Source organism: Dipodomys spectabilis, unplaced genomic scaffold, assembly GCF_019054845.1.
Source record: "Dipodomys spectabilis isolate Male_0828 unplaced genomic scaffold, ASM1905484v1 ptg000039l, whole genome shotgun sequence".
Taxonomy (NCBI): Eukaryota; Metazoa; Chordata; class Mammalia; order Rodentia; family Heteromyidae; genus Dipodomys; species Dipodomys spectabilis.
Window position 1 is genome coordinate 10,783,717 of NW_024870716.1, and position 14,274 is coordinate 10,797,990.

The following is a 14,274-nucleotide window of genomic DNA, read 5'->3' on the forward strand; positions in this document are numbered from 1 at the left end:
AGTGTGAGGGTTTGGACTAGTGGTTTTGCACTGGCTAGTTGAGCACTATACTACTGGAGCCAAGTCCCCTGTCCTTTAGCTAATATTATCTTTTTTTGTTTTTTTTGTGGTCCTGGGGCCTGAACTCTGGGCCTGGGCGCTGTCCCTCAGGTCTTTAGCTCAAGGCTAGCGCTCTTCCACTTGAGCCACAGTGCCACTTTCTGGCTTTTTTCTTTTTGCTTATGTGGTGCTAAGGAATCAAACCCAGGGTCTCATGCATGCAAGGCAAGTGCTCTACCACTGAGCCACCTTCCCAGCCCCTAATATTATCTTTTTATTATAATAACATTTATTCAGTTATTACATACTTATCAAGTATCTGACATAGACCAGGCAAACAGAACAGAAACAGGAATTACTTTTCATTCTTTCAGCAATGGCTACATCTTCATCATGAAAAAAAAATCAGCCTACTGAGTTCGCCTCCATCCATTGTTTGGTTAATCTTTACATATAGGTTTTTTTTTTTTTGGTCGGTCGTGGGGCTTGAACTCTGGGCCTGGGCGTTGTCCCTAAGCTCTTCAGCTCAAGGCGAGCGCACTACCACTTGAGCTACAGCGCCACTTCCGGTTTTCTGGTAGTTTATTGGAGATAGGAGTCTCACGGTCTCTCCTGCCCGGGCTGGCTTTGAACCACAATCCTCAGATCTCAGCCTCCTGAGGAGCTAGGATTACAGGCGTGAGCCACCAGCGCCCGGCTAGGTTTTAAGTGTGCTTTCATATACTGCATAATGTCATAGACTATTAACTAGTCCAAAGCATGTCTGAAAGATCATAGGACTTACCATTAGTTTAATTTCTGTTTGACAAAGCAGCACCCAGTGAAGTAAAACTCTTCCTTTTGGTGGCATGGAACAGTATGGTACTTGACTGCCAGACGTCCATTTTTAGAAAAAGCCAAAGCACTGGGATGTAGTATACCACATAGTGTACTAAACTGCAAACTTCTCAGGATGCAGTTTTCCTTGCATCCTGAACACAAAGCATCAGTTACAAGGAGCTTGTAAGTAACTACTGAAGATAAAAATGGAAGCATAGCCAATGATGAATATGTCTTCAAAGTATCATAATTGACTTTCAAGCAGCTCCTGAAGACCAAGTTTGCTGATATTCCAGAGTTGCTAGCTGTTGTTCCAAGCAGGATTGTTCCATTTATATTTAAGGCCTTTTCTAAGTGATTCAATTTTTTTCTATGATATGCATGACTACTTGTCTTCTAAGTTTTGCATCTCTTAGGGAAGGAGTTGGATGACCAGGTGGGTATACCGCTATCTTGGTGTCCTCGGGCCCACGTCTCTCACCGGAACCATACCTCCTAACATTATCTTTTTGAGATAGAATCTCCCTAACTTTTCCTGGACTGGCCTCAAACCACAATTTCTCTGTCTCAGTTTCCTGAGTCAGTGGGATTATATGCATGCATCAATCATCCTGCAAAGCAGTCTTCTTTTATGAATCCCAAATAAATGCAACATGGATAGATAAATTACTCTCAAAATGTATACATTCTATAGTATCTATATCCTTATATATATAATACTTGTATACTTCAAAGCAACCTTCTTATAAGTGTATCACACAAGAAGCAAATAAAGATATAACAGTCTAGCCAGGTGCCAGTGGCTCACACCTGTAATTCTAGCTACTAAGGAAGCTGATTTCTGAAGATCAAGATTTGAAGCCATCCCAGGCAGGAAACTGTGAGATGCTTATGTCCAATTAATCACAGAGAAAGATGGAAGTGGCACTGTGGCTCAAGTGATAAAGTGCTAGCCTTGAGCAAAAGGAGCTCAGGGACAGCCCCCAGGACCAGAGTTCAGCCCCACGACCAGCCAAAAAAATTAAAACTAAAACTAAAAAATAAATATCTCTTCTGTCACACAACATAATTTCAAGGTAAGAATTCGTCTAGAGAATTGGAATATGCTTGGTTGAAAGGCAAAATGTGAGAGGAAAACAAATTAACCTAATTCCATTACACTAAATGTACTACTAATTAGTACTTTACTAGCTGACTTTTCACGTATTTTAAAAGTTGAACTAGGCCAGGTGCTGGTGGCTCACGCCTGTAATCCTAGCTACTCAGGAGGCTGAGATCTGAGAATCACAGTTCAAAACCAGCTCAGGCAGGAAAGTCCATGAGACTCTTATCTCCAATAAACCATTCAGAAAACTGAAGTGGCACTGTGGCTCAAGAGGTAGAGTACTCACATTAAGCTGAAGAGCTGAGGGACAGCACCAGGCCCAGAGTTCAAGGCGCATGACCGACAAAAAAAAAAAATTGAACTACCTCAGTTCTGTTAGCATTTTAGGAAGTTTATGCAGAAATTGAATCAGGGACACTAAAGTATGTGAGAATATTCAGATCTGTGTAATTTACCAAGTGAAATTGGAGATGGAGACAGAATCAGAAAAGAACTTGGAGTTACATGATTTTACCGCCTGAGTGCGCTAGAGATGGCAGGATTCAGTTCTCATGAAGCAGGAGACTTTCAAAGGCAGCTTTTCCAAGCAAGTGATCTTCCCATTGTCCCTGCTCCCTTCACTGCCACCTGCACGACAGACAGGTGTCATGACAGATGTACCATTTTGTGTCAGAAATCACAAAGATGATTACAGTTTAAAAGACAGAAATTTTACTTGTTTGCTTTCTGAATTACATTTTCTCTGATAGACCACAATCTGAAATGTTGTTTGTATGGGAAGAAGGAAAACATTTCTGTGTTCATAGAATGAAAAAGATAATGTTTTTCTGCTCACAGAGGAAACAAAATACATTTTTACTTACTAATATTTGACAAAACAGTAAACTATACTAACTCTGAGAAAGTGACAGTATTGAGGGAGGGGGAAGGAAGAAGGCTGATACTCAGGTTGGAATTCAGAGGTTTGTGCTGTTGGTTTTTTTGAGTTTTTGTTTTTTTTGTTTTATTGTTTTATTTTTGCTGATGGCTGGCTCTACCACTTGAGCCAGTTCAGCTTTTTTGGTGGTTAATTGGAAAAACTGTCTCTCAGACTTTTTGCCTGGCCTGGCTTTGAAATTCAATTGTCTAGGTCTCTGTCGCATAAACACCTGAATTATAGGTGACTGACTGAAGCGTTATCATGTATCCTGTCTCTTTGTTTTGTACTTTGTTGTAACTTTGAGTCTTTTGTCTACCTGAACTCTTACTATTGTAGTCTACTTTGCTCTCATTCAGGACAGTGCAGGGTGGGTGGGTCATAAGACCGGACTGAAGGCCACACAACCTGTGACAGGAGACTGATGATTTAGTGGTGGCTCAGGCCATGTAGAGACCTGAACAATCTTCCTTTGCTAGCTCCTGCTCACTTTAAAATGCCTGTGGCTTAAAGTAAGGGTGAAGTGGCTAGATCACCTGCTCACAAGCAAGAAATCCTGGCTCACACATAACGTTACCTGCCAAAAAGTACTCTGAATTGAAACCTATCCATTTTTCATGCATTCTGATGATGGTCTCTAACTTGCAAGCTTTTCATAACAAGTAAGAACCACATTGTTGGGAAAGCACCACACACAATTCATTCCCTGAGAAGACTGTGGTCTCTGTTTTGTTCTACCTTTAGTTTCTCCACGCTACCTTGGAGTTTATCTGCTTCTGCTACCTGTGGAATATTTATTTCATCTCTTTCCTACTTTTGGGGGTGGGGGGCTGTGGGGCTTGAATTCAAGCCCTGGGCATTGTCCCTGAGTTCTTTTGCTCAAGTCTTGCTACCACTTGATCCACAGCATCACTTCCAGCCTTTTCTGAGTTGTTTATTGAAGATAAGAGTCCATGGACTTTTCTTCCTGGTCTGGCTTTGTGAATCATGAACTTCAGATATCTCAGCCTTCTGAGTAGCCTGGATTACAGATTTGAGCCAGCAGCCCCAGGCTAGGGATATATTATATATAATTATTCCTCTGATATCAAGGAGATATCAAATATCTACCCAAAGCCCTGCGTTGGTGGCTCATGCCTGTGATCAGAGCTTCTCAGGAGGCTGAGATCTGAGGATCTCTGTTCAAAGCCACACCAGGCAGAAAAGTCCATGAGACTCTTCTCTACACTAAGCCACCAGAAAACTGGAAGTAGCACTGTGGCTCAAGCTGTAGAGCACTCGCCTTGAGCTAAAGAGCACAAACTAGGACACTACCCAGATCCAGAGTTCAAGCCCCACAATCGACAAAGAAAAAATTACCCACTTTTCTTTGTATTGAAATAGGAATATCATGTTTTTAAAGTTTTTTATAGCATAGGTGATACACAGAGTGGTTATAGTTACATAAATTAGGAATTAAGTACATTTCTTTTGGAATAGTGTCACCCCTCCTTTATTTTCTCCCATATTTGCCCTTACTTCCCTCTCCCCAGAAGTCATACAGTTCAAACAGTGTCTAGTGAGTAACACTGCTGAATTAGCTTACTCATTGTCATACTGTTTCTGTGCTTTCCCTTCCTCTCCTCACATCCAATAAAACTGCATACACAATAAAGATACAGAAATTGAAAACAGCGACAAAAGGGAAAAAATAGGAAGTGCAAACATTAGAATAAAAACCCTCTTGTTAATGGAGGGGGTAACAATGTTCAAGAGGAAGTGTACTCATTACCTCACTCATGTAACTGTAACCCTCTGTATAGTATCTTTACAATAAAAAAAAAAAACAAACCCTCTTGTTCCATTCCTTGGAATTCTTTTCAATAAGCATCATTTTATATGATCACATGCACATAGCTATTGAGCCTTTGTGATGAAGTCTGAATACCTTTGTTTGTTTGTTTGTTTATGCACATCCTGTGGATTGAAGTCAGGCCTTGGGTGCTACCCCTGAACTTTCTTTGCTCAAGACTAGTACTCTACCACTTGAGCCACAACTCTAATTCTGTCTTTTAGTGATTAAGTGGACATAGAGCCTCATGGACATTCCTACCTCATCTTGCTTCCAAACATGATCCTCAGATCTCAGCCTCCTGAGTAGTTTAAATTATAGGCAAGAGTCACTGGCTCCGGGCCTGAGTTTCCTTCTTATACTGAAGCCTAGTGTATATTACGTAGCATGTTTGTATATCACAGGGGCTCCTAATTTGATTTTCTCCCCTACAGATAAGTCACTTCAGTTCTTTGTTTTGTTACTTGAAGTGACAAGCAATCAATCTTAAGAAATCCATTACCTGATCCTGTTTACTCCCAGTAGGCCTGAATTGATCAAAATCCTTTCTTAGGGTTTTTGTTAATATAAAGTAGCCAAGGTTTTATTAGAAAAATGATTTTTATGCAAGAAAACATTAACCACATGGAGCTTCTGAGAGCATTAGAACTCTCATAGTTGGCTGCATAGAATTTTAGAAAAAAAATGTTAGTAGTATCATCATACCTACAGATTCATTCTTTGCAAGTTGGGTTGAACTCCTCCAGCCGTCCAAGAAAACTTGTCCATGAACTCTTCTCACAGTAGCATGCTCTTCCAGCCCATTTCACTCAAGGTGATGGAAATCTTTCATTCCACTTAATAGAGCCATCAGCCTGCCGAGTGGGCCACAACCTGGAGTCCCAGGAGTGATGAGAGGTTAGATGGGCAGCAAAGAGCCAGGGAGAGAGGGGCCGGACCTGAAAGAGCATCTTAGGACACGTGCAGAGATGGCCTGTGGGACTTGTCCTCTGAGAGCAGCCTGCCTCCAGGGAGGGGAATGCAGTCAGGGCAGCGACACCGAGTTTTCTGCACACAAACGGATTCTGTTCCCTCTTTACTACTCATGCTTAAGTAGCTTCTAGATGATTTGGGAACTACTGAGGAAAAAGTTGATAGAGTGTGTGAAACATGAAATCTCCTAATTTTTTTGTACCCTTGACATTTTTTTTCAATTAGAATGTGTTTAGTCACAAGTAATGGAGAATTCATAGCTATTTCTATGTGTGGAGCTGTTAGGGGTGTTGATTTTGCTTTTCTCACAGATTGTTAGTTCAGTAGGTAGTAGTTATACAAATCAATGTTCCAAATCTTTTATTTTTTGTGTTATTGTTATAAATGGTAATTCCTGGTAATGGGAAAGAGTACCAAAAATACCTGTAGTAGTCAAGATGTTAATTTGCCGACTCTGCTTGAAAACACGAAGGCCACAAACCAAGCAATCATTAGCTCTTCTACTTCCAAGAATATTGAAGAGGATCTCAGAAAAAGAAGAAAACCACCCAAATTTGTAGGTGTGGGTACTTTCTGTTTTTGCTTTATGCAAAGAACAAACCTGAATGTTGCCTGCCGAGTTGGCTTCTTTTGAAAACCCTGTGGTCTAAATGCTCTATCTCCCAAAATAGTGCAGAAATGAGCTGGAGAGATGAACTTTGATGAACTGAACTGGAGAGATGAACTGATCCCAATCAGATGGATCCATGAGGTGGGGGCTTTGGGGAGATGATTAGGTCATGAACTCTAATAATGGGATTTGTGCCCTGGAAAAAGAGCCCCCAGGAACTGTCTTGCCCCTTCCCATACATAATATACTGAGGACATGCCATCTTTGAGAAAAGTGTTTTGTTCTAGAAGCCCCAACAGATGAAGAAGAATGAAACTCTGTTCCTGCCATGTCTGTCTGTAGTTTCTCAGATGGTTACTTCATAGTACACTTAATCTTTGAGTATTCATCTTATTTCTAAGTGTTTTACATGGGCTACTATTAATGAATCTTTCAGTTTGAGAAATGTCTTCTTGACTTCTAAGTAAGGATTGAAGGTTTGTCCCTCTTCCTCTCTTAGCTGCCCAATTAGAAAACACGGAGTATACCTTATTTAAAGACTATGTAGATACTTATGTAAGTGGCAGAATTGTATGATTATATTTCTGTTTTTGAACAATTTGTACTGTTTTGTCCTTGTTGAGAATGAATAATGATCATCTTTGGCATGAACTTAATGTACTCTGTGCTTAGCACTAATGAAATGTCTCCCATTTTCCTACTAGGAGTTCTTAACATCGCTATTCTAACATCACAGTGCCCTCTTCCATCTTCCTAGAAATCCTCATCCACCTGATTTTCCATTTCACAGTGTAAATATTTTAGACCTTTCATGAGTGAAGATGTCTTTAGTATATGTTCAGACTTGATTATTCTAGTTGAGATAGATAAAAAAACCACTTTACATATAATTTCACTTAAGACTTGTCTACACTTTAGATTCTATTTTCATTTTGTTTTTGTTTTTGTTTTTTTGGGGTCTGGTCGTGGGGCCTGAACTCTGGGCCTGGGTGCTGTCCCTCAGCTCTTCTGCTCAAGGCTAGCGATCTACCTCTTGAGCCACAGCGCCACCACAGGCTTTTTTCTTTTTGCTTATGTTATGCTGAGGAATCGAACCCAAGGCCTCAGGCAAGCAAGGCAAGCGGTCTACCACTGAGCCACCTTCCCAGCCCCTCTATTCTCATTTTGAATAAGAACTATATCCTAATTCTACCTGGATTGTGTAGGGGTGGGTGCACCCATGCATGGGCTTGAATTCAGTGCCCAGGTGGTATACCTTGGCTTTTTTGCTGAAGGCTTCTGTTCTACCACTTGTGCCACAGTTCAACTTCCAGATGTTCGATGGTTAATTGGAACTAAGAGTATTGTGGTCTTTTGTGCCTGGTCTGGTTATGAGCCACAACACTCAGATCTAAGCTTCCTGAGCAGTTTTGTTTACAGACATGGGGTACGAACACCTGGTTCGTTGGAATTCTTTTTCAATGATAAGGTCTCCTTCTGCCTCCCTACATCTTCCTATGTCAGCTTCTATATGCTCATCCTAAGTTTTTATATTTTCTATGAGTCACTTAATTTTACCTCTTATTCTCATTGCATTAGGTAGAGAAAGGAACGAGTCACCAATTACAGAATTGCATGCCTCGGTTGAGATGGAGCTGGGATCGGCATCTGAGTGACTTTCCTGAAGATCTGGATCATAGTCAGAAGAGGTTGACCACTGCCTCTGGAAGCTGAGGACTGGAGGAACGGTAGGGGCAGGTATGGACTTGCCCATGGAGGGTCACACTCCCGGGCTCCCTTTGGGTACCTGAGGATCCTTCACAAAAGTGACAGCTGTGTGTGGTGTGAGGGGCTTACAAGGCAGGTCCTGAGAGGGAATGTAGACAGAGTTGGTTACACTGGCGGTGTGAGTCCAACCATCGTCACAGAGAGGATCTTTGACCTTGCCCTTCCATCTGTAGCCAAGGACTCTTCATATTCATAAAATATCTGGGCTCTTCAAGAAACGCTTGCTTGGCTTTTAGCTTTGAATGTAGAGCTTGTTTTGAATATACTACTAGATTAGTTTTAAATTGAGTGAATTTCTTCTATGTGGATTAATATCAATACATGCCCAGGGCTAAGGAGGTGGTTCAGTGGTAGAGCGCTTGCCTTGCATGCACGAGGCCCTGGGTTCCATTCCTCAGCACCACATAAGCAAAAAGAAAAAAGCCACAAGTGGTGCTGTGGCTCAAGTGGTAGAGCGCTAGCCTTGAGATGAAGAGCTGAGGGACAGCACCCTGGCCCAGAAGTTCAGGCCCCATGACCGGAACAACAAAAAAGAAAATACATGCCCATCCACATAATCTTACCATCTCATAAGGCCGAATTTGGAGAGATCAAGGTTTAAGGCCAATTTAGGCAAAGAGTTAGCAAGACCCAAACTAAAGAAAAAGCTGAGTGCTTGGTCATGGGTCTATACTTCCAACTATGTAAGAGTCATAGGTAGTACAAGAGCCTACCTGAAAAAAAAAAAAAAAAAACCCAGTCTAAATGAAGAGGCAAATCTAAATAAATAAAAATGAAATGAATAAGTTTTCTTTTTGTTTTGGTCGGTACTGGGGCTTGATCTCTGGGGCTGAGGGCTGTCCCTCAGCTCTTCAGCTCAAGGAAGCACTCTTAAGCCATAACACCACTTCCAGTTTTCTGCTGGGTTTATTTGTAGATAAGAGTCTCACAGACTTTCCTGCCCAGTGGCTTTGAACCGCAATCCTCAGATCTTAACTCCTGAGTAGCTAGGATTATAGGCATGAGCCACCAGATATGAAATAAGATTTTTAAACTAGTAAAGTACCTACCACACATATATTGACCTTGATTTCAAATCCCAGCAAAAGAAAAATAAATAAAGTAGAAAATAAAATAAACATTTGGGTAACATTATTTTTCTCATGATATGCTGACATTTCTTCATATTTGCCAAATGCAGGGATTCTAAAAGACAACAGAAATAAATAAAATCATTTTTCACATTGCAGTTCAACAAGATGTGGTCTGATTCTTACAAGTCCAGTTTGAGTCCACAGTGAATGGTATGCTTTTGCTTCAGTTCTGTCCCTGACCAGCTCCATCTTCCTGGCTAATGAACAGCTTTTACTGCTCACATCAATACTGAGAAAGTACCAGTCTTGCTTTGAAGGAACTTATAATCCAAATTTAATTTTAAAAACTCATTAGGAAATTACAAGATGATTAGTATTGAATCAAGAAGAGGTTAAAGGCCAGATAATTTTTCTTTTTCCTTCTGTACCTGCTTGAACTCAGGGCCTCAGCACTGTCCCTGAGCTTTTCTCCTCAAGGCTCGTGCTCTTCAGCCACAGCTCCAGTTCCAGCTTTTTGGTAGTTAATTGGAGATAAGAATCTCATGCCCAGGATGGCTTCAAAACTTCAATCGTTAGGTCTCAGCCTACTGAGTAACTAGGATTCCAGGTGTGAGCCACTGGCGGCTCGAAGGCCAAAGGACTTTAAAAGAAGGAAATTCTGGGATTGTTTTTTCAGCATTTCATTTCATGGAAAAAATTGATATGTACTAGTGTTAGCTCTTCTTTAACAGCCTTCTGTAATTCTGCTGTGAATCCCTTGGACTTTCCCTGGTTGGGAGACTCTTCATTTTTTTCTCTGATAACTTTGCTTCCTGGGATTTTGTTTAAGTGATTCATGTCTTTTTCATTCAGTTTTGGCATCTTGTATGTCTCTAGAACTTTCTCCATTTCTTGGAAATTTTACAACTTTCCTGGGTATTTGTTGTGATGTTTCCTTTTCCATTTCTAATTTTGTTGGTTTGGTTCTCTTTAAGGTTAGTGTTCTGCCACTTGGGCCATACCTCCTCTTCCTACCTTTTGCTAGTCATTTGGAGATGAGTCTCACAGACGTTCCTGTCCTAGCTGACTTCAGCCCCTGATCATCAGATCTCAACCTCCTGATTAACCAGAATAATAGGCATGAACCACAAGCTTGAAAAACATTGTAGAGTCCATTAACTATGAGTTCAGGCATGTGTCTAATAACATACCTGTAGAACTCTTGGGGCTGTTCTTTGTGACCAAATCTAATTCTGAATATACCACCATTAATTCTGTCCAGCTTGGAAAGACTTCCCAAAGAGCATGGGAAATTCAGAGTTTGCAAGTCACGTTCCCTTGTTTTATACAGATACATACATTTAGGGCTGGGAAGGTGGCTCAGGGGTAGAATGCTTGCCTTGCATGCATGAGGCCCTGGGCTTAATTCTTCAGCACCACATAAGCAGAAAAAGCCGCAAGTGGTACTGTGGCTCAAGTGATAGAGCAGTAGCCTTGAGCTGAAGAGCTGAGAGACAGAGCCCAAGTCCAGAGATCAGGCCACACACACACACACACACACACACACAAACACACACACACACACATTGAGAAGAGGAAATGACAGTATTAGGTACAGATATGTCCCAGGCAATTTACTTCCTGTTCTGGAATCTGTGACCTGAGGGAATCAGGCCTAGAGGTTTCTACTCATCCTCTACAGGAAGAACAGCTGGCTTAGCTGAGTAACAGTGGTTTTCAGGTATTGCACTGGAATTGAAGCTCACTTTGCTAGATATCTAAGTGGAAAACATTTGGGCTCTTTTCCTAGAAAATTAAAACTAATGATTATATCTTTGTATATGTTAGCATGTTTGGGTGTTGTTGATTCATTCCTATAATTGTAGCCACTGGGGAGGCTGAGGTTCAAGCTTCTTCAAGCTAGCCCATGCAGCGTTTGCTCTGTAAGTGAGATACAATCAAACTGGGAATCATGAACAGAAATGTCTTTGGAACATTGAGAAACTAAACATGTTTGTAATTAACCCATGAGTTTGAAGAGGAAGTCTCCAGGGAAGCTATTGTAATAATGCATCTAATTGAATAAAACTGAAAATACAACATACCAAACTTTGTGGGACACAGCTAAATACATGCTGAGAAAAATGTTTAGCAATAACTGTTTACATAAAATAATTTCACTAATATATCTTACACCTTCCATAAATGTGTATCAGGTGGTACATCAAGCGCCTTCATTTCTCATTCTTTGATAATCTACATATGGTATAGGCATTATATCAAATGATTCAACAATTTCTTTCTTTGAATTTAGGAAGACTTTTCTCTCTTGTGCTAACTGTATTTGAATAAGCCATGCATTGCTTTTACTGAAATGTTTTGATAGGCAGTAAAAGTAGAAATACTGACCAAAATTGGTGATGGATTTGTTCAGCTAATCCTAGAAAGGATTAGCTGTAATGGGTAGAGCTCCCTGAGAAGCCCCAGTTTCCTCACTGTCTGTCTGAAGTCTCAGAACTGCCTTGTGAAAAGTGTGTACAGTCAGGACAGCTCTTTCCAACTGTGTAAAAACCAGAAAGAAACCTCCATGCACCTGTTTCACTGGTACAGCAACAGCTCAGCAGGAGAAATGAGTGAGCTCAGTAGTTCCTTGTCAAACAAGAGGGAAAATTGTTCTGCTGGGTTCAATTCCCCAGCATCACATAAGCAAAAAAAGGAGGGAGTGGTGCTGTGGCTCAAGTGGTAGAGTTCTATCCTTAAGCTGAAGAACTAAGAGACAGCACCTAGGCCCAGAGTTCAAGCTGCATAAAACCTTCAGTGATGAATAAACTGGTATTTCCTCAAAACAAATTGCAATTTTACAAAGGGATGACATGAATGTATAAATAGTATCAAGAGGAAGGATAGGTGTTGGGCAGTACAAGAGATAATAAATGAATAAATAATATATTGGGAACAGTATATGAGCAAAGAACTCACATTTGTGTTTTCTTTTGGTTAATCATAGGGCTTGAAATCAGGGCCAGGGCACTGTCCCTGAGACACTTTTGCTCAAAGCTCCTGTGCTGCCACTTTGATCCACTCCTCTATTTCTGGCTTTTTGGTGGTCAATTGGAGACAAGACTGTCGTGGACTTTCCTGCACAGGTTGGCTTCAAACAGTAATCCTCAGATCTTTCTCTTGGGTAGCTATAATTATAGGTGTGAGCCACCAGTGCCTGGCTCCAAATTATTTGTGTACTTAATATTTTTTAGAACAAAATACCTATTCAAGTTTTAAGTCAAATGATCATGTAGAGGTTTGTTGTAGTGAGAACTACTTGACAGAAAATTTCTTATGATGTATGTTAAGTATTCTATCGATGAATTTCTTTCATGGGTGTGTGGTCCTGTGCTTAATCTCCCAGCCTGGGTGCTTTCCCTGAGATATTTTGTTCAAGGCTCATACTCTACCACTTAAACCATAGCTCCACTTCTGTCTTTTTGGTAGTACTTGGAGATAAGAGTTTCAGGGCCTTTTGTGCCAGGACTGGCTTTGAACTGTGATCCTTAGATGTTAGTTTCCTGGGTAGCCAGCATCACTTTTCATTTTCATTTTAAAAGACTGGAGATGTGGCTCCATAATAGAGCACTTACTTTCTGTGTGGAAGTCCTTGGGTTTGATCTCCAGCACAAGAAAATATATGTATTATGTTAGATGATTAGTTTTAGAAAGAAATTCACAAGTAACATTTAGAATTTTATAGGCATTCCCTGTCACAGTCTTGCTTCATTTCTTAAAAACATTTCTTAAAGTGATTCACAGTGTTTATGTATTCCTGGAATCAGAATAGTATTTTACCAAGCATTGCCCATCTCTAGCCTTTAGCTATAGATACAGTAATATAAGCCATGAAATTGATAGAGAAAAATAAAGGCAGTGGGAAAATGAGAGGAATTAGGCTGTAATCTCTCTCAAGTCTAGGGGATAGAAAATGGTTACAGGTGGTTGATAGGCATTGCAGAACCTGAGATATGGAAATCACTTCCTTAGGAACAATTTTAACAGTATTTCTTGGTTTGTTCCCACTCTACTGATACGAGTTAGTACATTCTAGAAAGAGTGAGCTACAAACCTGGGAGTCATCAGCAAACTCCACCCCTCCCCTCCAGTTCCATAGGAACCATAAGTAGGTGGATAGCCAACATGATGTTGCATCCCAGTAAGGAATAAAGGCTGACTTCATTCCAACCTGTCTTCAATGTTCCCAACTTTGCTTGTAACCTGATCGTAAAAGGGCATTGACTTTGGAATCAATCACTTCCCCTATAGTTTCTGGTTACATTATTTGGCACATTATTTTGACCTTCCATTGAAAAGCTCTGTGTAAAAACAGAGGTTGTACTATCTTTTTGGAGTTTTTCAAGAAGATTAAATTAGCAAACATGAAAGCATTGTTGAAAGCCTGCTTTGTAAATACTGAGTCTGAATTTTCTTTTTTTTTTCATTTTTTTATGGGTCCGGTCATGGGGCCTGAACTCTGGGCCTGGACTCTGTCCCTCAGCTCTACAGCTCAAGGCTAGCGCTCTACCACTTGAGCCACAGCGCCACTTCCGGCTTTTTTCTTTTTGCTTATGTGGTGCTGAGGTATTGAACCCAGGGCCTCATGCATGCAAGGCAAGCGCTCTACCACTGAGCCACCTTCCCAGCCCCTGAATCTTCTTATCTAAGTGCTTCCTATAGTTTTCCCCTGTGTCCTATTTTATTTTTCCTCTTGCTGTCTAGATGATTTGCTGTCTATCCCTACTGGCCTTTTTATTTCTTCAAATGACTTTTCTGTGTAACAGTTTTTTAAATTCTCTTTAATTTGTTGCCACTAGAGGGCAACATAGATGCATTACTACTCACCTGACCACACTGGGAATGGCAGGATGGGACCACATTACCTGGGTGAAATCCATCATTGCAAATTGAAGAGACTTTAGAAACCACTTCCATACATTCTCATTTTAAAGGCTGGAATGCTAGACATTTAAACAAATACAAGCATGTAGTAAACTCATAGTTGAATTAAAACTTCTTTGTATAACTACTTAAACATGATTTTTAAAATTCTATTTAGAAAACAGTAGGTAGGATGGGTAGGTGGCTCATGTCTGTAATCCTAGCTACATGGGAGTCTGA

General features: G+C 40.6%; 1 pseudogene; it reads right to left on the minus strand.

Moving 5' to 3' along the window:
• Positions 1–736: 736 nt before the first annotated feature.
• LOC122106222 lies at positions 737–14,051 on the minus strand (annotated as a pseudogene).
• Positions 14,052–14,274: the final 223 nt, after the last annotated feature.